Source organism: Felis catus, chromosome D3 (assembly GCF_018350175.1).
Source record: "Felis catus isolate Fca126 chromosome D3, F.catus_Fca126_mat1.0, whole genome shotgun sequence".
Taxonomy (NCBI): Eukaryota; Metazoa; Chordata; class Mammalia; order Carnivora; family Felidae; genus Felis; species Felis catus.
Window position 1 is genome coordinate 87,512,808 of NC_058379.1, and position 26,501 is coordinate 87,539,308.

Here is a 26,501-nt window from a genome sequence, read left to right on the forward strand (position 1 = left end):
TAAATACTTCATCAATATTTATTTCTTCTAGGGAGCCTATACAGTTCCAAAATGTGTACAGAGTATTTTGAATGAAAATATGTTACATAGAATTTGGATTTGAGTCTACATATTAAATTTTACTTGTGTAAAACAATAATATGGAAGGTTTCTCATAACATTTAGATGCTGTATTAGTTTTCTAATCCTACTGTAACAAAGTACCACAAACTGGATGGCTTAAACACAGCAAGCTCTTTTCTCACAGTTCTAGAGGCTGGAATATGAGATCTAAGTGTTGGTAGAGCTAGTTCCTTCTGAAGTCTGTGAGGGAAAATGTGTTCCATGCCTATCCTCTAGCTTAAGGTGGTTTTCTAGCAATCTTTGATATATGATTGGCTTTTAGATGCCTCATTCTACTTTCTTTTTCATATGCCATTCTGCATGTTTTTATCTGTCTATGTGGTCAAATTTCCCCCTTTTTATAGGGACATGGTCATACTGGATTAGGGCTCACCCTAATGACTTCAGCTTAACTTGATCATCTATCTGCCAAGAGCCTATTTCCAAGGTCCCATTCACAAAACTGGGAGTTAGGGCTTCAGCATATTTTGGGGAACACAATTCAATTCATAACACATGTAGATTGTCAAAGGTTCTCATTAAATTTCTGTTCAAGATGTTTTTTGTGAGTTTATACTTGGAGGATCCCGTTCTGACCTAGTTACTATGTAATAATATATTCATTATCAAAATAACAGCAAATGATAAAAAGCAAAAGTAAAATGACATAGCCATAACCAAAAACAGGATAGCTGTCTCTTTGGACCCCAAGGAGAAACATAAACATGAAACGGTTAGGTGAGGGTACGTGAAGGCTGATCCATTTCCATCAATGGCATTTGAGTAGAACAAACCTTCAGGCATTGAGAAGGCAGGCCTGGTGGTACTGGGTGACACAGGAAGGCCCACCTACTGGGACGTAAGATCTGATGATGTAACATCTGATGATGTACTGGGATGTAACATCTGATGTAACATCTGATGTAACATCTGAGCACGGAGGCAGTCAGACTGCATTTTAGAGTTAGCTGATCATATACGGGGTGAGGAAAGAGTTGTGTCAAGAGAAGTCTTGAGTTTTTTACTTAAGACGAGTAAGTAATGACCAGTTCACTGAGTTGAAAAGGAGTGTGGGTGGGACAGATTGTGAGAGAAAGCAAGAGAGTGAGAGTTTAAAAAAAAAACACACACAAAAGCAAAAAACAGCAGGGGCCCCCTGGGTGGCTTAGTCCATTCAACTTCTACTATTGATTTCAGCTCATGTCATGATCCCACCATTCCTGAGTTCCAGCCCCTGCATGGGGCTCTGGGCTGACAGTGCAGAGCCCGCTGGGGATTCTCTCTCTCTCCCTCTCTCCCTGTGCCCCTCCTCAGCTCATGTTTGCACTCACTCTCTCTCAATAAATAAACTAAAAAAATAAAAAAAAATTAAGTACTTTTTCATATATTTGAGGAGCTTACAACAATAAGGATAGGGCACCAGATAGCCAGGAAATTAAAGACTGACATCTGTAGCATACATATCTAATGCATCATAAATGAGGACTAAAATTTCTCCAAACTTGTTCCAGGAAAAACATTACTCCTAAAAAAGGAAACAATGTTAATATTTATAATATAAAGTTAACTAGGGAGGTGGGGGGACAAACCATAACATAAAATGAGCAAAGCCCATGAATTGGCAAATCACTGTTCAATAGTTTTAAATGCCCAATCAAGATAAGTAAAAACTGTATCCCTTTAGTAATTCAGCAAAAGCAAATCAGTATATATGTTCATGTATCAAACTGATCAATAAGGAAAAGAAAAACTCTGTAAGATCCATTGCTTCTCACATAGTTCTAAAGGAAGTGTGGATTGTGACTGCTATTTGTGAAAAATTACATTGCAGTCCTTTTAAAATTAGAAGTGCATCTTGTAAAACAAATTCATTTTGTGATCAACATTTTGTGACTACCTTGTACAAAAATAACAGCCCCCATATGTAAGTGCATTTGTATAAGGAAGTTTATTAAAGTATTGTTTGGAGTGGCTGACAAGAAACAAACACACCAAAGCAGACTACTCAAACAAGTGAATAAAAACTGAATTCGGTCAAAAAAAAAAAAAAAAAAAAAAAAGAAGAAAGAAGAACAGAAGGAGGAGGAGGAAAGAGGGAAAAAGAGAAAATGTTTATAAAAGAAGAAAAAGAAAAGTTTATCAATAGAGAACTTGAAGAAAAAGAAATATTGTATGATTATAAAGAAACAAGTCAATTTACACATATTGAAGTTGAGAAAGACTCATGCTTACATAGTATACCCAAAACATAGGAGATGCATATGACTTCTATAGCACTGTAGTGTTTTGCTAATTACGATATGGATTTATTTTACATATCTATTATTTAATGTTTATTTACTTTTGGGAGACACTGACAGAGCACGAGCAGGGAGGGGCAGAGAGAGAGGGAGACACAGAATCTGAAGCAGGCTCCAGGCTCTGAGTTGTCAGCACAGAACCTGATGCAGGGCTCGAACTCACGAACTGTGAGATTGTGACCTGAGTGCAAGTCAGACGACTAACTGACTGAGCCACCCAGGTGCCCCTATTTATTTTTTAAAGCTTCTTTATTTAGAGAGAGAGCAAAAGAGTGTGCACGCGCATGAGTGAGTAGGGGAGGGGCAGAGAGAAAGGGAAAGAGAGAATCCCAAGCAGGCTCCACACTCAGCTTGGAGCCCAACACAGGGTTTGAACTAACAAACTATTAAGACCGTCACCTGAGCCAAATTCAAGAGTCAGACACTTAAATGACTGAGCCACCCAGGTGCCCCAGATTTATTTTGATATTTTAAAGAAATGTATGTACAGTTTTTCTTCCACCAAGCTAGAAGAGGCAAACCAAGCCGACCTAAGGAATAAAGGCTTCTCAAGTTCTTAGTTTATTTTTCTCCGGCCTCATTTACCACAAAGAATCCAAGGGAGGAAGGTTTTAATCTTCACCTTAAGGAGTAGACGTTCTTCATTGCTACGAGAAGGCATTCTAGCTGAAATAAAACTTCATAATTTCCCTTAACAAGTTTAGTTAATCTGTATTTTTCCTTGTTGTAAATTAATCAAGTGTTTTAGTGTGGGGCATGTGAACTTTAATGAGGGCATATAAGCTTCATGATTTACCATAATTCTCTGAAGAGTTTTGCAGGGAGGACAGGTTATAGATGAATGTCAGGGTGCTTTACTCAAGAAGATTCCGGTTACTAGATTAAGACAAATAGGAACCGACATCAGTATTCTCTTAAGTCTGTGAATGTTCTGAGTCTAATACCCTGTGGAATTGTAGCTCGTATCATGCCCCACTTACTAGCACACTGCTGTAAGCTTCAACTAATTTCACACAATTTAAGTTTCTCAGCATCTTCTATACAGCGCCTTTCACGGACTTCCCAAATCTACCTGTTACATCTCGCTTGACCTGAATCTTGTTTTCAAACTGTAGCTCTCCCTCAAAAAAAATCCACCTGTTAAACACTTGACCAAAATGCCTTATCACCCAGCTGCCTAGTTTCTTCGTAGTTAGCAAAGCCTAATTTTCTCGTTTCATTTTTTTGTTGAATATTTCCATACAAACTCAGAAAGAGACATCCACCCTCCTTTGTGTAACGACAGCTCTGTTCATAGCTTTATTGCAGTAGACTACTCAAAACACTCAGTTGTACATTTCTCTTTCCACTTGTTTAGGAAATCCTGTTTCCCAGAAAATACGTCATATCTGTTTCTGTAAGAGTGCCCAGTATATATAGTAAGTCAATTTATAACCATTCAGTTGTTGACTAAGCACTCACAATGTTTGTTGAAGTAATGATTTTAGCCTTATAAAAACCTGGAGAATTGTAGTTTGTTTACTTATTTTATTTATTTTTTTAATGTTTATTTATTTTTGAGACAGAGAGAGACAGAGCATGAACGGGGGAGGGTCAGAGAGAGAGGGAGACACAGAATCGGAAGCAGGCTCCAGGCTCTGAGCTGTCAGCCCAGAGCCCGACGCAGGGCCCGAACCCACGAACGGTGAGATCATGACCTGAGCCGAAGTCGGATGCTTAACCTACTGAGCCACCCAGGCACCCCACATTTTTACATGTTAGATCTCAGTTACGCGAGCTTCTCACAATCTCAGCGGTGTTTTCCAGCATTGTAGGTGATTTGCTATGAAATGGAAGAATAATATATTGGTTGACCTTCAGACCTGGTGGCAACCCCATTTCTTATTTTATTTTATTTTATTTTATTTTATTTTATTTATTTATTTACGTTTATTTATTTTTGAGACAGAGAGAGAGAGAGCATGAACGGGGGAGGGTCAGAGAGAGAGGGAGACACAGTATCTGAAACAGGCTCCAGGCTCTGAGTGGTCAGCACAGAGCCCGACGCAGGGCTCGAACTCACGGACCGTGAGATCATGACCCGAGCCGAAGTCGGACGCTTAACCGACTGAGCCACCCAGGCGCCCCATGGAGAATTGTAGTTTAAAAAATCAACTTTTAATATATTTTCTGTGATAATTTAAACTTACATCACAGGACTTGATGATATGTTAAAAGGAAAAATTTCAACAAGCGGCATGACTGTGCTTTGTGTTTACGAGAAATTCTGTCACATTCTGATCAAGAAATTTGAAGCAAAATATAAAACAAGATTTTAAGAGGCTATGTATCCTGACATATCATTATTTAAGCTAATTTCGCTTATGTTTAAAAATATCTAGTTTTCTTGGAATACATACCATGTAATTATATTCTTTTTTTCCCCCCGAATCAAAGGCTTTATATTGGATAGAAAGATCACAGCTAGCTCTAGTACACCATCATTATTAGTCAGAGTATAAATAATAAGTACTGGTAATAGAAGCACTCTGGTTGAGTTGCCAAATTCCTTGTGCTTGAGTAGAAAATGTAGGTTTGAATTTTGAGATGCGATCACACAAGGTATTAGATATATAATTAAAAAAATTGAATGGCTGGAAAAAAAATAACTGGAGTCATGGAAAAAACTTATATCTAAATTTCCTTACATGATTATAAGGATCTGAAAAGAGAGAGGGGAAAAGAACCCTTTTCCCCTCTCCTTTTTTCTTTCACTAAACATTACTGGTATTATGCATTCACATGCACGAAAGCAGATATATTTAAGATAACTGTGTCTGTTTATAGGGTTTGTATCTCTGAGACAAAATAAGTGAGCTATCTTGTCTTCTAACATTTTATCATAACCCACTATGAGCCACATTTAAAGGGTAAGAAAATAATGAAATCCATATTCCCAGAACACTATAACCTTGGCTGATCTGGGAAGTAGAGGGAATACCGATAGAAGTGGGCAGAAAAGAGGTTTCATCATTGTCCCCATCCACATGTAAAATTTTGTATGTCTCTTCTTGTTTGGTTGTAAACATTAGAAACAGGTACATGAATAAGCACAATTTGCTTTCCTAAGAATGTCTGACCCAGCCCACTCCCCATGTATACAATCCATGAGCAATCAAACATCACCAAGTATTAACTGAAATGAGCTGAAAAATACATAAATGAGTGAAACTAAAAAAATAAGAATAATACGTGTTTTACATTTGGACCCTGACAAGCTAACCTAAAGAAACATTTGGAAGAATAAATACATAAGAATAGTGAATTAAAAAACAATTCTCCACAAACATCACAATTTTAATTTGATTAAGAATAGGAAATTATTTTATAGAGTTTGGGTATTTCTGGAGTTTCTGATATTCTTATAAATGAAATGTCAGAATGACTGAAATTAACAGCACAGGAAACAACAGGTGTTGGCAAAGGTGAAGAGAAAGGGGAACTGTCTTACCCTGTTGGTGGGAATGCAAACTGGTGTAGCCGCTCTGGAAAACAGTATGGAGGTTCCTCAAAAAATTAAAAATAGAACTACTCTATGACCCAGCAGTTGTACCACTAGGTATTTATCCAAAGGAAACAAAAATGTTGACTTGAAACATGCATGCTGATGTTTATAGCAGCATTATCAACAATCGCCAAATTATGGAAAGAGCCTAAATATTCATAGACTGGTGAATGGATAAAGAAGATGTGGTTTATATACATGCAGTGGAATATTACTCAGCCATCAAAAAAGAATGAAATCTTGCCATTTACAATGATGTGGATAGAGCTAGAGTGTATTTGCTAAGCAAAATAAGTCAGAGAAAGACAAATACCATATTATTTCACTCATGTGGAATTGAAGAGACAAAACAGATGAACATAAGGGAAATGGAAAAAAAAGAGGGGGGCAAACTATAAAACAGACTCTTAACTGTAGAGAACAAACAGGGTTGCTGGATGGGCAATGGCGGGGTGATGGGCTGAATGGGTGATGGGCACCAAGGAGGGCACTTGCTGGGATGAGCACTGGGTGTTATATGTAAGCGATGAATCACTAAATTCTACTCCTGAAGCAAATATTATGCTATATGTTAAATAACTAGAATTTAAATAAAAAAACTTGAAAAATTAAAGAAACAAATAATTGTGTTTGAACAATTTATACATATTAAAATATGCTTAATTTTTAACTGGTTTTATTAGAAATGTCTGATTTGGAGACATAGCTCTTTTGCATAGTCGTTGCCTGAGAATTCTTTTTATTATACTAGTAACTTAGTACTATTACTCCTTGGCTATAATATCCTGCTTTGTCTGAAATTATTCTAAATCTTCCAACAATCTTTTTAGAGAGGATATTTGAGAATTAAAGCTTCTGTAACCCTGGATATTTTTTTTTAATATTTTCATTAGCTGTGGAATTTTGGGAAAATTATTACTATTGTAATACAGGTATATCATGTAAAATCACATTGTTTATTGTGTACTTGGATTTATCCCATAGAAAAATAAGCAACAGAATAAAACTCTAAATCAAAACACTTAAAATGGTGTTTGCCACATAATATCTAAGAAATATCATGATATTTAAAAATATCATGTCCTGTTGGAATTAATAAAACAATAAAGACACCTAAGTCAAAGATTCTTAAACTGGATTCTGTGACTACTATAGAATTTTACAGGGTCTAAGAATACTGCCTGGTATGTATTGGGGTAAGTGTATTTTTCTTTTTCATGGTTTGGAAAAATCTTGTAGCTTCCATTGTATCTCAGACAGCTCTATCTTCCTGATAGTTTGAGTCATTATTTTAGTATAAATCATGATATGGTACATTCCAAATCCTATACAATGTCAATGAGATAACTGGTATCTATTTAAAAAGCTACTTGTCTTAAACTATAGTCTGTTCATCTATACTGTCTACACTTAATTTGCTTACTTTAGAAAGAAAAGAAATTCAGTGTGTGGTCAAAAATAAACATTCATAGGGAATTTTTTTTAACATACTTTTTATTTTGATATATTATCTTCTCCAAATTGTATTCTTTGCATCTTTCAACTTTTACTTCATGGGGTCTGAACCTATAACCATTTTGATTATTATTTTTTTTTCAAATATGTGCCAACTTTTCGATTTTCTCCTCAAAACATGGTACTTCCTAATGGGTTGTGTGCTACAGAAGAAATTGTGTTTATCACCTCACTCATTCTATCTTATGCAGTTAAAAGAAGGGATTTTATTTTTATTTTTTGTAGCTCCTTTGTATTGTTGGCTTATATTGAGTCTGTAAACAACTAAAAATTGTACTCTTTTTCCCCCCTCACATTCTGCTTCTTGAAAGGTTTAACAATTATTTAATATTTTCTATATGCCTGGGACCTCACATAGCATTTGGTAGATAATATTTCCTTTATTTCTCAAAATAACCCAAGAATAGTACTGTCACTGATTCTAGTCACAGCCCTAAGGGTATAAATAACTTGTCAGAGAGTAAATCTTTCACCTTTTGAGGGTCCTTGAACTTCTTCATGGGAATATGTGGAAATAAGTCCAGCAATTTATACCCACATAATTACATCTTGATAGATTTGTGCCATTATTGGAAGTTACCATTTATTTTCAGATTCTGATTATGTTTGTATCTTACATAATTATTTGATAGCAATGGTTTATTCAGTTGATAAACCCCACAGGATGTGCTAAACAGCAGGATTAATAAAACATCCAGGATGGACTATTGACTCAGGTCATTAGCTAATTTCCTCTAGTTGATATTAATTCATTAGTCATTATCCTTGGTATAGCTACATAATTAGGTATGCATTCAGTAATGAAATTACCGCTTACCCCATATATTCACAAATATATTCTGAAATAATTTATCTTCTGTTTGATCTTTTCTTATTCTTATAATAACTTTAGAAAGTAACTTTGCTAGTGTTCTAGGTCTTTTATTAGGCACATGTCAATTAACTTTGAGTCTTTATCTGTTTACTGCCATTATCATTTTCTTTTTCCGTTTTTGGGCTCTTTTGAACTATGATTACTATTAAGAGAGATTTTTACCTAAAATGAGAATATCCATGTCAAAAATTTTCTGCCAGATATTTCCTGTGTCATAGTTCAGCTAAAAATATTTAAGTTTCATTATTCTGTTCTTTCCTGAAACTGCTAGATATTTTATCCCCCATTAAATAACACTGCTACTAATGAAGATAACAGCTAATGTTTGTTGACTGTCAATTTGTGCCAGACAATGAGACAACATTTGTATTGATTATCTCCCTTAATTCTCACCATAACCTGTGAGCCAAGTCTAACTGTTATCCCCTTTTCACAAACTTGAGGCAGTACGTGAGGGATCTCCATAGGATTAGTGTCCAATAAAAGAGACTTTGTGTAACGAACCTACTTCTACGAGAAAAATATTCATTCAGGAAGTGGTGACTTTATGATTGTGCCTTATTTTATCTTGTTTCCCATCACCTAATGTTGGTTCCTAGTAAAGGCTGTATGAATGAGTGAATATGAAAGCATAATTTCCAATAATTACACAGTTCGCTTCAGGACACATCTGTTTTATTTTAAGACACGTTATATATAGAGTCAAATGGCATCGCTCTGCTAATGAGTGGGAAAAAAATCATTCTACCCTGGTCATGGCCAAGTCAGCCTTCCTGCAGATGGTATCTTCCGGCATGACTAGACATGCGTGTTGCATCCTCGAATATGACTTTTTCAAAAGGTCTCTGAATCGGAAGGCTTGGACTTGACTCTCATAGCTCTTAAATTGATAATAGCTCTTTTTCTAATAACTCTTTTCACAACCAATGGGAAAAAGAAAACTAGAAGAATCTTTTACTGTCACAAGAGTGACATGAGGAGTGAAACAAAGTGGTTCCAAAAGCTACAGACTCTGTTTTAATAAAAAGGTATACTTTTCTGTGTTTTACTTCTTAAATTGTGAGAAAATATACATAACATAAAATTTACCATTTTAACTTTGTTTAAGTATACAGTCCAATGACATGGATACATTCACATTGTTATCTAACCGTCACCACCATCCAGCCCCAGAACTTTTTCATCTTTCCAAACTGAGGCTCTGTACTCCTTAAACAATAACTACTTATTCCTCCAAGAAGGAATTGTTGTAAAGAAACCTTATTTTGAAGATCGTTAAAACAGAGAAAAAAATTACATTCTAATAAAGTTTCAATTCTATTTTTTTTAAGATTTTATTTTGAAGTAATCACTACGCACGATATGGGACTTGAATCCACAGCCCCTAGGTCAAGGGTCACGTGCTGCACAGAGTGAGTCAGCCAGGCACGCCTGAAGTGTCAATTTTTTTCTTTTTTAAAGTTTTTCTTTTTGAGAGAGACAGAGAGAGTGCACATGTCCAGGAGAGGGGCAGAGAGAGAGGGAGAGAGGGAATCCCAAGCAGCTCTGGCACTCAGTGTAGAGCCTGACGTGGGGGTCGAACCCCTTAACTGTGAGATAATGACCTGAACAGAAACTAAGAGTCTGTGGCTTAACCGAATGAGCCATCCAGGCTCCCGTATGGTGTCAATTCTAAAGCCCAACCCATTTGTATATGTTCTGTGAAGAACTACATGGAAATAAGTTTTTTTTTCCTTTTTATACTACATTCCATAGATTAATTTACTATAGTTCCATGCTCAAAAATGTTCACTGTAATTTTATACATTATATTTAATATTTGATCGAAGAGGGTTAGAACCAAAATCAATAATGGTTGTTTGGGTACATGTAGGAAAACCGTATCTACTTCTACAAAGATGAAATGTAAGTAAAGGAGATCAAAGTAATGGTACGTCATTTGTATTGGGGAGGATACAATACAAATACAGTGGCCTGGAAGAAGCACTGCTCTTGATAATGGAAACGCATTTGTGGAGAACCGAGTTTCTTTGACGATAAATGCGGTCAACGAATCTGGTGCAATCCTGATTCTGTGATAAATCTCTTAAAAGTGCAGAGCAGAGGCATAGCTGGAAATCAATTGTTTGACCCAATTAAGAAATGATTTTATATTATTTAAGATTTTATATATTTTAATACTACTTTTTCCTTTATAATTCTTTAAATAAATACTCCTCCTTAGAAATATGGCCAGATAGCTCCATTAACTGATCCAGGGAATTCTATGAACAAGCTTGGCGATATACTGATTTTGCAAGTACCAAATATATGGAGTCAGTGATCTTTTTTTTAAATGCTTATTTCCACTTGACTAAAATGGAAATAAAAAGGAATGAATCAATTTATTTTGATTTATGAAATGTCATGACCTATTTGGATAAACATTATTGAGATCATTGCCTGAAATTCCTAAAAAACCTCTTACAGCCTAGGCACCTTTATTCACTCTTGAGTTCCCTACCAAGCTCTTTTGCATTTCATTTAGGTAGTAAAAGCAGCCAAGCTGCAGCATTCAGTAACTCTTATTTCACCCTCCATAAACTCCACTTTCTGCCTTCAAGGGTACAATAGCATTAGCAGTTGGCTTTTTTTTTTTTTTAGACCTAAAATGTCTTAGGTTTCAGGACTAAGCAAGTTGTCCATAAATGTATTTTCTAGTCCATTTGTTACGTCCGCAGTAATAAATGTCCACATTTGGCAATTCTCAGTAATAAAATGTTTGCATAAGCTTACCAGACATTTAAGTCAGTGGAAGAACTTTCTCACATGTTATATGCAACGTCCTTACTGTATATGATCTAATATTAACAATGCCTCAGGTTTTAATGGGTTTCATTTGCAGTAGGCCTGCCCTAACAGCAGAAACAACAAATACAAAACCAAAACCAAAAACCCTTGCAAGAGAAATAAATGTGGTTTGATTTATGAAGATTCATATGGCCATTTTTATTAGCCTTCTAGCCTTGTAGTCAGGTGTATTTTGTGACAGAAACAAGCATTCACAATAACCTATCATCTGGAACATTGGTTTTAGCGTTTCTCCTTTTGGACACCTAAATATTCCTCTTAATATCTAGCACTGACAATATTCGGGTATCAAATATGTCTTGGGCCTGGCCCCTGAAGATAACCCATTACACAATTTGCAAGGCATATTTGCTATAAAGTTGAGCTAGATTTGAGTGTTTTGCCAAATTTATGTTAGAAAGCAAACATTTTCTGATGTTTGACTTTTTAAAAATTCTGTGTGACAGAATAAAAGCCCAAGTTTGAAATCCTGCGAGAAGTATATCGAATTTGTCATTTAATTACTCTTTTTATAAACGGTAATTTTCTTACTTGAGTTTTCTTCAACATCCTGCTTTTTGATTATTTTTGTTGTCCTGGGAAACTAGAAATCTTGATTTTTAATCACTTAAACTACTTCAGGGTGAGGTGAGTATCTATATCCACGTTCATATCTATATAAATAATACAAAAATAAGTGGTCAACTTGAACTGATTATTTTTAGGGCAAATCCAGAAATTTGAACATTTATTTTAGATGCATGGAAATTACTATATCATTTTCCTTCCCTTGATGTTTCTTGGGAGGAAGAACTTAATGAATGAATATGTTAATTTTTAACTACAGAGAACTTTAAAGTTCTACATAAACAGGTAAGGAAATATGTAGTCTCTACTTTTAGCCTCTATTGAGGAAAATGTAAGGATTCAATTTTTTTTAATGTTTATTTTTGAGAGAGAGAGAGAGTGTGCACAAGCAGTGGAGGGGCAGAGAGAGAGGGAAACACAGAATCCAAAGCAGGCTCCAGGTTCTGAGCTGTCAGCACAGATCCTGACACGGAGCTCGAGCTCAGGAACCATGAGATCATGACATGAGCTGAGTGTCAGGCCCTTAACCAACTGAGCCACCCAAGCGCCGCATAAATTTAAGGATTCGAAGTAAAGCTCTTTAACCCTAGGAAACCCCTACATCCTGAAATCTATCAAACTACATGGTCTAGGATCTAAGAGTTTTCGGGAAACAGTGTACTTAGGAATACATCATTTGAAAAGATGTAAACATTCCGATATTAAATCTTAATAAAAAATGATAATCTACAAAAAGAAAAATTACATGAATTAAAAAGTCATTTTAAGCTAATTTCTATAACTAGGATGACAAGGATAATGGCCACTAATAACAACAATGGAAATAGTACTTACTGAATTGAGATCACATATGAAGTATGCATATTCTAATTTAATTCAGTATTTGAGTCCCCGATGTAAAATTACTGATTGGAATTGGTGTTCCTCTGCCTCATTGTTCTTTAATCAGTTGGAGTCCAGTCAGGAAAATAAAAACTGTAGATATTTCTAATCCAGGCAATTTTCACATGGGAGTTGGTTACAACTGAGTTGGAAAGGCCTGGAGGAGCTAAATTAAAAAGAGAATTGTTATCAAAGATCATGAAACTTTTACAGCTTGGATGGAAACTCAGCCCACATGGACCATTAAACTGCTGGAGGTCCCAGTTTTCAGCACAGCTGCTATTAGAAGAACATCAACAGTGATCTGAAAATGGGGGTCCACTCTCCTGCTGAGAGCCCAGACCCCTGGGGTCACCATCGAGTCCCTCAATGCTTCTGTTACTAACACGGGAATCACTAGGAACAAAAGGATAAATGATGCTTCCTTTCCTTACTCCTTCCTTTTTCTCATAAACCTCCATTGGCAGGATGTGTGAGAGAGTCTGCTCACTCATGAGCATGCAGGGAAAGAGTTTAGTTATCGTTGCTTTTTGTTTTGTTTGCTTGTTTGCTTGTTCATTTGGTTTTATTTTTTGGTAGGCTTACATCCCTGATGCCACAGAGAGCAGTATGTAGAAGGAGAATGCAAAGCTGAGAGAGGATAGATAGAACTCAGCACTCATGTAACCATGCCTAGTGAAAGAAGGAAATCCTGTCATTTACTAATGAATCTGGAGGATATTATGCTAATTGAAATAAGTCAGAGACAGACAAATACTGTATGATTCCACTTACATGTGGTGGTTTTAAGAGGTTGGGGGGTGGTGAAAATGGGGAGAATTTGGTCAAAGGGTATATAGACTTTCAGTTATAAGATGTATAAGTTCTGGAGACCTAATGTACAGCAAGGGGACTGTATGTAATAATGTATACTTGAAATTTGCTGAGAGTAGATACCAAGTGTTCTCACCACTATATGTTCTCACAATATATAAAATTATATGAGGTGTCAGATGTATTAATTAGCTCCACCCTTCCATAATGTATACATATATCAAAATATGTTGTATACCATATATATGTATGTGTATATATATATATATATATATACACACACATACACACACACACACATACATACAATTTTTATTTTTTAGTCATAAATAAAACTGAGGCAAAAATTTAGCAGAAGACAAAGGATCTTACACTTATCTTTGAATAGATAAAGAAAACCCAAAATTCTGAGTCACTTTTCCTGGACCACTTCGAACAAATGTAAAAGGAAGTCATATTTACCTGAGTAATTTCTGGTGGACAGCAGTTTAGCCTGTTGCCATTTTACCTCTGTTCATGAAATACCACCCGTGAAAAAGAGTGTGCCGCCTTTGAGGAGAGGCCAGTTAAGATGTTTCGTGCATTTGTTCATCTCACTTATCTACTTTCCTTGATTAATCTCATTCACTTCCATGACTTAAACTAGCACCTATATATACTTATTATTGGTCTTGATTAATTCCTTAATTAATGATTCACAGAATTTTTTTCAGTGATATCTTCCTTAAAAATCACATCTAAGTATTCATCTGCTTAAAGAAGCTTTAACGAAGATAGGCCAATATTCCATATGATGTCGTGATTTTTTAAAATTCTGTCGCAGTCCATTCAGGCTGTTAGAACAAAAATATCATAAACTGGTTGGCTGATCAAGAACAAGCATTTATTTCTCAGTGTTCTCAAGGCTGGGACGTCCAAAGTTCTGCCAGATTCAGTGTGTGGTGAGGACCTAGCTTTAGGGAACTCTACAGGGTCTTTTATAAGTCCATTAATCCCATTTATAAAGGCTCCAACCTCACGACCTATGCATTTCCCAGAGACCTCATTTCCTAATGCTGTCAAATTGAACATTAGGTTTCCACATATAATTTTGAGTGGCACAAACATTCGCTTCATAGCTTATCTGATTTTTTTTGGTAGTGATATTATTAGCCTTATCTTTAAAAAATACATATCTACTATAGATATTTTTCTTTGTGGTTGCCATGAGATTTAATATAAATTTTCTGTCTTTGGACAATTGAATTTTTACTTATATATGATTTATCAAGAGCTTTTAAGTTCGCTATTATTAATAGAATTACTAATTATAAATAAAATTACTAATAGAATTACTATTAGTGTATAGTTTGTTTGGATTTTCTCTGTAGTCATCCATAACCTCCAAAAATATGTTTTTATTTCCTATCCTTATTTTTCTATTTCTTTTTCTTTTTCTTTTTCTTTTTCTTTTTCTTTTCTTTTTTTTTTTTTTTTGCTTGTCTTATTTCCCTGGGAAAGATATCCAATATAATGCTAGATAGAAATAGCAATAGGGTGTATAACTGTTTCCCCCCCAAGGGAAAATGATTTAATTAATACTTAATTATGAATCATTGAAGTATTTTTTTTGTTTGTTTTTCCTTTTCAGATACCTATTTATTATATTAAAGAAGTTCCCTACAATGAATGCTAACAGCAGCACTTCTGTTGAGGTAAGAATACATTATTTTTTCCCTTTCTTCCTGTTAATGTTTTAAATTATATCAATTGGCTTTCAAATGTCAAAACATTTTTCTATTCCTGCCATACACTCCAATTTCTCATGATGGATTTTGAGTTTCTACATCACTAGATTTGATCTGCTAATATTTTGGTCAAGATTTTACATCTATATTTATAATAGAGGCATCTGCCCTTTGTTGTTGTTGCAATGTCCTTGTCAGGATTTGATATTGAGATTTTGGATTTGATTTGAATTAAGGATTTGATGTTTGATTTGTTAAGGTTAAAACTTACACAAAATGGGTTGGAAAATGTCCCTTTTTCTGTCCTCTTCAAATATTTGAATAATATGGATTACTTTCTTTATGAATATGATTTATTGTCACATTGGCTTCTGTACAACACCCAGGGCTCATCCCAACAAGTGCCCTCCTCGGTGCCCATCCCCCATTTTCCCTCTTCCCCAATATTGGATTACTTTTAAAAATTGGTAAAATGGTGGATGAAGTTGCTGGAGGTTGAACTGTTCATTCTAAGAAAGTTTTTAATAACCAATTTTATTTTATTAACATATTAAATTATCCTAAAATCTACTTTTTCTTTTGTAAAGATATGTTATGTTTTTCAAAGTATTTAGTCATCTTATTTTCACTTTCAAACTCGTTGATTCAAAGTTGATCATGATATTTCCTTAGTATCTGTAGTATGCCTGATTTTTGTGAGGTGGGGTTCCTTCTATATTAAGAGTCTCATGCTTTTCCAACTGAGCTAGCTGAGTGCCCATGGTTTCTATTTTATATTTGAACAGTATTAGTTGGGTTTATCAAATTAATTAATATTTACAAAAACTATTCCTCACTTTTCTATTTTATGATGTAAATTTTATTGATTTCCACTATTATTTTGCTTTATTGCTTAAATCTGCTCTCCTATTCCTTTTGAGATTCTTGAAATGGAATTTAAGATCATTGATTTTAAAACTTTTTGACATTAAGGCTCTTGATTTCTCTCTAAGCAACTGTTTACCTACATGTATAGGCTTTAATGTATTTTTATTAACATTCAGGTGAAAACGTTTTCTAACTTTTGTGACTCCTTTTTTATTTTGTTCTATTGGTCATTTAGAAATAACTTGCTTTTTGTCTAATGCTTCAAGATCCCTCACCCTTTTTTTAATTGACCGTTCTCTTTTCCCACCAGGGTCAGAGAGCATACACTGAACGATAGCATTCCTTTTTAATCCATGGTTTGCTTTCTGAACCGACATGTGGCCAGTTATGGACAAAGTTACATATGTTCTTGAAAAGTGCATGACCTATGTTTTTTAAATGATTTTTTAAACATATTTTTTTATTTTTTCAAGTTTATTCTGAGAGAGAGAAAGTGGGGGAAGGGCGGAGAGAGGGGAGAGAGAGAGAGAGAGAGAGAGAGAGAGAGAGAGAGAGAGAGAGAGAGAGAATTCCAGGTAGGCCCCTTGCTGTCAGTGCAGAGCCTGGTGGGGCTTGAACTCACCAATGGTGAAATTATGACCTGAGTTAAAATCAAGAGTCGGACACTTAACTGACTGAGTCACCCAGCGCCCCTAAATGATTCTGATAATCATAGGGATCATATTTAGTATTACATTGTCCATATTATTATCAGTTTTATATTTTTTTATTGTCTCACATATTTTATATGTCTTTATGTTTCTTGCTGTCTCTTTACTAATCACTTTCTTTTTCTATTTTCCACAATACTAATTCCATAGATATAAATACATTTACCATTCTGGTAGAGATTGTAAAATATATTATTGAATTAGCCTACTCCTCTGGAGTGTATTTTTATTATTTATACTCATATTAAATTACTCTCTGCTTCCAGTAGCTTAGCATAGAAATGTTCTCATTTTATATGTTATCTCACAAATTTTGTGACCCGAATCTTACAAATTTGTTCACAGTGACGGCTATCAAATTTAATTTTTTGTTTTTTTTTTTAATTTTATTTACATAATAATTTCTTAAATTGTGTAAAGTTAGTTGCAAATACAGACACCTGTGCTGACTACCAGAATCTAAAAGGTCAGTGACAGGGAGGGCAGGCCACAGGGACTGAGGAGTTTCAGAGAGGTTACTCTGATGGTTACTTCTCGATTACATGTTTGAATATAGTTACTTTGGAAGTATCTCTCTGCTCTCACTGCACATTCACAGGCTTGCCTCTGGATGGATCCATATGGCTCCTCAGTCTATTCCTGATATAATGACAGGAGGCTGGGACATGTAAGGTTATCCAGACTATACAATAGGGCACGTGATGTTTCAGAATTTAAGAACACGTTGGGAGGAAGGATTTTGTATTTGTATTTGTATTTGTATTTGTATTTGTATTTGTATTTGTATTTGTATTTTGTATTTGACCCTGTTAAATTTTACATTCTATCTAAGATTATTTTCACATTATTTTAAGGGTTTAGAATATCATGTTTTGGCTGTCTTCTTGTTTACGTTATATATTTGAACATTATGAAACCTGCAAATTTGATACAGGAAATTATATTTGCTAAGTAATGAAATATTACTTAATAGAAAGTAATTTATTTCCGTAGTCAACAAAATGTTCCATTTATACATAAATGAGGAGACAAATTTGAAAAGCATCCTGTAAATGAAAATGAATTTGCCTAATATTTTCAGTACCTCCTTTGTTATGCTCTTTCTCTGCGGGCACTTACTTTAATATCTTATATCTTGCTATTAGTGTCATCCAGTTAAGGGACTAGAAAAATTTATTTGATTTAATATAAATTGTTATATATGTAATATATACCTATGATTATTAAGTATTAAGAATGTCATGTTCATTAAAGACCTATTATTCACATTCTTCTTTGGAATAGTAAGATTGTATATGAGGAGTGACTGGCTTTAGAGGTGTCTTAAATACTTCATTTTTGATATAAATTAAAATATACCTTCAGCAGTCTATAATCTATAAATTTCAAGGTCAGACATCTAACTGCTAATCTTTAAATTCACTCCATATATCTGACTATTTTATACTTATAATGAGACAGGCATTTCAGAGAAGATAAATAATAGCATGCCTATGAAAATATTTGCTGATGGAACATATTGTGTTAAACTAAATTATCACAAGTAATTATTCTTCAAAATAGTCCATTTCATTTTCATTGTTCCCAATTGTATATTCTACTCAGCTCCCATTTTCTTCAGGCTTTAGAAGGTTTCATCAGGTGAATACATTTTAATGAAAACACTTGCTCACAAGTGTTTCTGACTGGCCTATGGTTATTTGTGTATGCATCTGGGTAGAGGGCCACATTAAGTACAAGCGGGCCTCGGTTTCAGGCACAGTGTAAAGTTGGCAGTTTGCCTTCAGTATTTTATCCATCTTGTTTTGTAGGTTCTTATGCCGTCTTCAGTGTTTCTATGTCAAAAAAAAACCCAGTTCTAATTTATTTTTCTTCTCCCGGTTTCTCTCTCTGTAAGTTAACTGCAGGACCGGTCTGTGGTTAGATGGGAGGGGACGGCATCCCAATGTTACCTGGCCGTGATTAGCTCTTGATTCTAAACTCAGTTTCCACAACCAGATAACCTTGGGAAGATACCCAGCTCTCTAATGTCCGTCTGTAAAATGGACGTCAGAATAGGACCAAACACATCATTTTGTTTGGGGAACGAGATAATACTCATTAAGATTTTAACTTAACGATCCTTCGCTCCGTGTTTACTGCTGGAGTGTTTCAGTGTGTGAACTGTTCTAACGATAGTCTCAGCAGCGTCCCTGTTCAAACGCAGATTAAGTCCCTTGTTCTCCCAAATAACGGTGCAGAGTGGATGTTACAGCAGAAAGGTGGGCTTTCCTTCTTGCAGTCCTTCAGCCACCCAGCCTTCTTTCTTCATCATCCTCCTTTTCCTCCTCACCCCAACTTCTCCCTTTCTTCTTTTCCCCAGTGATGATGATGATGATGATGATGATGATCCTTCTTTATCGTACCATTGTAATTTACTCTCTCGAGCCTCTGTTCCTTTCAGAATTCCATCTCACTAGAGCACTACTAATCTGATACTGTAGTCAGACTAACTGGGTCCTCTCGTGACGGTTATATGTCCTATCTTCCAGTGTCACCTTTTATGTAAAGCTTAATGATCCTTCTACAAATGGATACCAGATAAGGCTGGCATCACCTGGGAAGTACCAGCTGGAGAGGTGAAACATTCCCCCTGGTTTGATCCCTATCAGTCTGGCCCTGTATTTTTTGGCTCTACTCTTTCAAGCTACATATGTGACTTCTCAGTCATTCTTATCGATTCTTCAGTGACTATGCTAATAGGACATGGAGTTTTAAAGCAAATGTTAGTTCGTTTGTTATGGAAGCTCTGAAACATTCAGTACTTTTGATTCTTAATGATTACTTCATTTACTAATTATTTCATTAAAAACAAACCCGAAGCAATCAGAAAACAAACCTCCACAGGTTTTTAACTGCAAATCTGTTAAGCTAGTCACATGACTTCCCTCGTCCCTGTTATGATGGATGAATGCACTGCTGTCCTACCTAAGGCCTCGTCTACACTCGAATCCAGCCACTTTCTGAGGGACAGATATGCTCATGTGATTTTGAATCCCCTTTGTGTAGGTACATTTGTAATGTGTGGGGCTCTTCAAAGCATGGAGCTCAGGGCAGGGGCCCCGTTGCCCAAGAGTTCAGCCAGGTTCTGTCTGCATCAGATTGTTCTGAGTTAATTGAATCAGTCCAGTCAACTTGGGAAGTTACTCTTCTTTCTCCTGACCTCACAGTAAAAGCAACCCTTTCTTTTACCCTTAACTTCTAGGGTACCACATCTCCTGTTGGTGCTGTAGCTTTGTTTCGTTTGTTCTTTTCCTCTCCCTTCGCGTCTGATCCTTTCCGCTGCTTGCTACATGCATCTTCTGGTCTGTTCTTCCACTTTAACCTGCATCAAGTATTTTCTTATACCTTTTCTGAAAGGCCAACATAATATTTGATGGCACAAAAAGGGATGCTCACACACTTAACTTACCATCCACTTTGCAAGTGACCATCAAATCAATGGCTGGACCACTGGTGCTCAAAAAGGAATTGGCTGGACAATTTTTAAAATGTACTGGTATCTGGGCACTTCTCTCAGAGATTAAACTTGCTCACCGGTGCTGCCCAGATGCTGATAGATTGTAAAGATCATTTGATGATTCCAATTTAAAATGAGGGTTACGAATCAGTGGATTAGATTTCAGACACATACTCATGACTAGTTTTATATATGATTAGGTCGAGTGGGCTGGGATGTCCTAGAAAGTCAGCTCCCTAAACAGAAAAACAAACAACAAACATTAAAACAACAGCAACAGCAATAATAACAATAAAACCTTAACTGTCCTACTAAGTGGTCTACCCTTAATTTTCCATCATTAGTTGGAAGGAAACCAACCTGAAGTTTCCTCATACAAGCAATCAGCAGACTGCATTCTATTTACAAACACTTGGAGAAATCACTTGATTGGTCTGGTAGAGGTCAGATACATATCACTATTCAGTGAGGTAGGAGTAGAAGGCCGAGTTCAAAAGTGAAAACATGGCTCTTGTGTGCAAATGTTTAAGGAAACATTTGTAATGAAAAGACTTATGGGAATATTCTAATGGAACAATTTTCCACTGGTCTAGTTTAATGTAAAAAACAAAGACTATTGGGGCACCTGGGTAGCTCAGTCAGTTAAGCATCTGAGTATAGCTATCAGCTCGGGTCTTGATCTCATGGTTCGTGAGTTTGGGCCCCACACTGGGCTCCACGCTGGCACTGTGGACACTGTTTGGGATTCTCTCTCTCCCTCTCTCTGCCCCCCACCCCCCAAGTAAGCAAATAAGCTTAAGAATACAAATAATATTTATGTTTTGCGTTTTCAATTTTTTTTTCACTTATTTAAGCATTACATATGGTTTTGCAGAATTTCTCAGAATGGCATCTGCTGTTTCCAAGTTTAAAACTGGGGATATCATTATATTTCCTTACATTAGGAGCCTATTCTTCTCATTAATACTTTTACTTCACTGTAATGCATCATCACATAAAAATAAAGAGGTCATAAGAGTTAAAGTGAGTTTGTACTTTTAGGTACAAACTCTACTGACAGTACTTAGCATGTAAAAGACATTCCATCCGTGTTATTTCTCTTGATCAAAGTTATGTGATGACCAGTTTCTTCAGACTTATTAAATCCTAAAACCCCTGCTATTCAGGGCTCCCTCGAGGATATTTTAAGGTATTTGTTCACTTTCTCAATGCATATTTGCACCGGGTAAAATTGAGGAAGTAGCCAGGAAAATGCTAAATACAGTCTTATTTCAGAAGTACACACACAAAAATTTGTCAGCAGTGTTTTCTCAGGCCATCAAGGAATCTGCAAGATAGAATAAAAAATTATGAAAACACATTCCAGAGCAGCTCTGTCTTGGAAACCATGCCATTGCTCCCTCATTAAATGACAACCAGAAAATTTACCAGTTAGAAAATTGTTTGCCTTTAAGCATGGGAGTTGTTGGTAGAAATGCATATCATAAGTGTGGGTTGATGGTATTTTCTCTGATCCGGTAGGATTCAATCTGATGAGATAAGGTCTGTAGGACATTTAATGTGTCTGAGAGTGACTTCTCACATTTCTCAGGCAGAGAATGCATCTATTTCTCTGTTCACTTACTGAAAATCTGACATGTAGACAGTCCATCCGAATCCCCGTTTGCACTATTAGATCGTAATTAAAAGCCTGGAGACTGCACTAGAATCAGATGACCAGATGCTTCAGTGAATTGCCCCTCCTGGTGTAGTCTCATTTCAGATCCCAACCTGGGTCCATAAATCAACGTCTTTTAAAGAAATGTTTCAGAATATAATGTCCCTACCGTAATCCATAAAGATTTTTAATTAAAGCTTTTTAAATGAAGACACATAAGTCTAACTGGAGAGTCATTTTTCTCTATACAGTTTATTCCTTTAGGCGATATCTGTATGGTATTTCAGAATGAAATAAAGCAGTAGACACTGATGTAGGTGGCAACATTTTACAAAGTTTCATTTTAAAGCGATTAGTTTTCTAATATTTAAAAGGATTTCTTAATAAAGCAGCACTGACAAAATCCTCTGAATTATGTCTCCATAACCCCGTTTTTAAACACAGGGTGACACATCACCGCTCACCAATCAGAAGCGATGAAATAAAAACAGCAACAACACTACATACTACGGAGAAACTGTCTCCTTTGTACATTGATAGTGGTGACATAAAATAGGACAGCCTCTTTGGAAGCAGTTTCGAAGCTCCTTACAAAAGACACATACGTGTAACCATACGTCCAAGCAGTTGCACTCTTGGGCCTTCATCCCAGAAAAGTGAAAACTCATGTTCATGCAAAAGCCTGTGAATGAATGCTTGGAGCAGCTTTATTCATAATAGTTCTGACCTACAAAGCACCCATACTTCCTCTAACAGGCAAATGGGTAAACAGACCGGGACACAGCCATTGTATGGGGTTCTGCCCATCGATTCAGGGTTGATGTACTGTCCAACAGCTCTCAAAAAAATTATGCTCAATTCAAGAAAGAGAGAAAAAATGCCATCTCAAGAGGATACTCACTGCATGACTCCACTTCTACGATATGCTGGAAATCACACAGCTCTATAAGTGGGGAACAGATGAGTGGTCGCCAAGGGTCAGGACGAGGGATGGACCAGGAGTAAGGGAGATTGGTGTGATGGCAAAAGGGTGATATAAGGGATTTCTGTGCTGATAGAGCCGTTCTGTACCTTGACTAGGCTCATGACAAAGTTGTGTAGAACTAAATGCACAGGCGTACACACACGTAAATGACTGCAATTACAGTGGGGAAATAGGAATAAAATCAGTGGCTTTTAAGCAGCATATCATCCTGGTTGTGATATCGTAGAAGTTTTGCAGGATGTTGATGGTAGAGGACTTAGGCGAAGGGTAGACAAGATCTCTTGTATTATTACTAACAATTGCATGCGAATCTGCTCTTATTTCAAGATTCAAGTTTGATTTCTAAAATAAGGCAAACCCGTGTTATGTTTTATCTGAAAAAGCCTTAACTGCCTTCCTAATTCACTCAGAATATAAGTGTAAATTCTTACAGTTGCCCAACAGAGCCTTATTTGATCAGAACCCTATTTGTAGGGCCCCATTCTGGCCAGTAAGTCACCCACTGATTTACTTAAGTCCAACTTCACTAGGCTCCCTGCTGCTGATCAAAACCGTTCAACCTTTGTGCGGGCTGTCGCCTCTGACTGAATCTCTTCCTCTGTGTATTTGTATCACTACTTCTCTTACCTAATTGAAGCCTTTGATCACATCTCCTTGTTGAGTGAGACACACATAAAACCGTCGCCTTTAAATCACAGCCTCCACAATCCCAGTGTACTGGGCATGCCCAGATTCCTCTCCCCCTCCTTTTGCTCCAGCCGTTGCTGTGGCAACCGGCTGGGTGCCGCTTTATCTGAGGGCACTGGGTGTCTGCGACTTTCACTCTGGTGCGTGTCTTCCGCTTCATCCTGAGAAGCAGGCACAACCCAACTCAACTGTGCAGATGCACTTGGGAGTGTGGGACACCACATCTCAGGGAACGTCCCCTTCCAGCTTGTGACGGAGCCGGTGCCCAAGTGTTCCCTCCACAGGCTCCTTGAGTGGACGATGCTGACATTTGCTCTACAGGACTCTTTGGAAGGCACTTGGCTTGGCATCTGGACTGAGTTTCCTTCCTTCCATGTTTGATCCTTCCCATTGCTGTCCCTTGCATCATATGACAAAATAAGTTGCCTGCAAACATGTAATTTATCTGATTATTCTTCATTTACAAAGCTAGGAAATCTTGGCTCTCTTTAGCCTTAATCACATCTATTTTTACTTTTTTTTTTCTACAATGATTTTCATATTGTAAAATGATGCACAATTGACTGATTTATCCTTTTTAATTTCGGTTTTCTGCCTTTCCCTGTAGAATGTAGGGTCCATGAGAGTAGAGATTTTTTTTCTTTCTTTCTTTCTTTCTTTCTTTCTTTCTTTCTTTCTTTCTTTCTTTCTTTCTTTCTTTCTTTCTTTCTTTCTTTCTTTCCACCAATACATCCTAAGTACTTACAAAAGTGCCAATTGGTATACCAATTTTCAGATAAAAAATTATACATAAATTTTACAAATACTTATTCAATAGAGTAATTGGATGTGAACCTCTCATGTCTAAAGAGAGAGGTTTCTGAGGAGCATCTTAGAGAATCATACGTGGCTCAGGCACCTGGGTGGCTCAGTCGGTTAAGCTTCCGATTCTTGATTTTGGCTCAGGCATGATCTCACAGTTCGTGGGATGGAACCCTGCTTCTGGCTCTAGCTGACAGCATGGAGTCTGCTTGGGATTCTCTCTCTCTGCCCCTCTACCTACCTCCCCCCTCTCTCTTCCCCTCTCCCCACCTCTCCTCTCTCTCTGCCCCTCTCCCCACCTTTCTCTCAAAATAAATAAATAAACTAAAAAAAAGAAAAAAGAATCCTACATGGCTCTCTGCACAAGCAGAGCTCCATTGAAGGAAAAGACTGTGAAGGTCGATCACGGATACGTTTCACGGTCAGCACCACCTCTCAGGCACCATTGTAGATTATCCAGAGACAACACATTTCTATGGATATCACTATTCTCCTAATAGGTGTTAGAAGTTGTGGCCTCAAAGGGAGTCAGAGAAGGACGGTTGTGGAAGATGGGGAGTTGGCAAAAGAGAGGAAGAATGGTTGTGACGGAGAGGTGAAATCCAATAAATCCACACGCAGCACCAGAAGTTGGAGACAACATGAAAGTGAATAAGCCTCAGTTCTCACCCAGGGGAATCACAACTTCCTGAGGTGCTGGGGCAATTTCAGAAAGGACCCACTTACGTAATAGCTTCAGTCAACTTCAACAGCCCCAAACCTGGAAATAAGTAAAAAGCTCCCTACGCCACACAGAGATATCTAATCTAAGACTCAAGAAGCACAGAAAATGAATGTGATTGGTGAATTTTTCAACCTTAAGGAAAAGAAATGTGCTCATAGACGAGTGACACAGGACAGTGTGTAAAAAACTTGCTTGTGCAAGAAATTTAAGGAAGAGAAAGAACAAGGAAATGCAAAGCAAGAACCAGAAGGGCTAACAGCAGAGGTGCCTATGGGAAGGACAACTAGACCATGAGAAGGAGCTGTGCACATATTGATTAGAAGCTAATAACTGATAGCAGGAAACAGAATCAGAAGTGGTCAAGAGAGAAGAGAATGCCCAAAGAACAGTGGGACAGGAGTGCCTTTCTCCCAGAGATGAAAATGGCAGCAGAGAGCAATGCTCAGCCTTTTACACCCCACCCCCAGCATCCCTAGCTGACAGCTTCACTGAAGGAGAGCAGTAGCACCTGTGGGGGCCGGGGGGAATGTGGAGGCTGTGGTGATGGGCATGAAGGGCAAGCAAAGTAAACCCTCCAGGTCTCCATCGCCTAAAAGGGTTGCTTTCATTTCAGGGCTCAAAGGTTGAAGGCCTGCCAGTGTGATTATCTAAGAGTGTGGGACCTTTCCCTGAGTCCTGGGACCAATGAGGACACACTGCATGATTCCCTGACTTTCTGCTGGGACAGACAGAACCCAAACTTCCTTCACGGTCCTCTGTCCCCCACAGTTGGCCCTAATCTGTGTTTCCAAAACCATCCCCCACTCTTTTTCTAAACTCTCAACCTGTTGACTGATCGCTCCCAAAACATAGCCCATGCACTCTTGTCCCTGTCATGTTCATGCAATTTCTTTTCCAACTAAAATATTTTCCCTGATGGCCTCTATTTAAAAACTCATACCTTCCCCTGGAAGACCAGATCTAATACTTGAAAAGTCTGCCCTGGTAAGTTGAGCTGCAGGTGAACTGATTACTATCGAAGCCACTGGGCACTCTATTTGCCTCCTACCAAGGGACACCTTGTGTGATTATTTGGACATATGTCTTTTGTTTTATTATTATTATATTATTAGCCCTTGAAAGTACAAGATACAGAATTTACTTCTTCATACTTCTCTCCAACTCACACATCCTAGTGTTTAATTATCTAAAAACTAATGAGTGACTGGAAAAATTGAAATCCACATTTAACTTGAATGGGTGATCTGGGAAGTTTTGATATATTAGTAAATTATTTGTGTAGAGGCCATAAGTCAAGTATCTTTATACAAATTCTACAGATTTGTAGTAGGTGATTATCTTGAAACTAATACTAGAGCATTATTCATGGACTAAATAAATAATTAATACGGTTTACA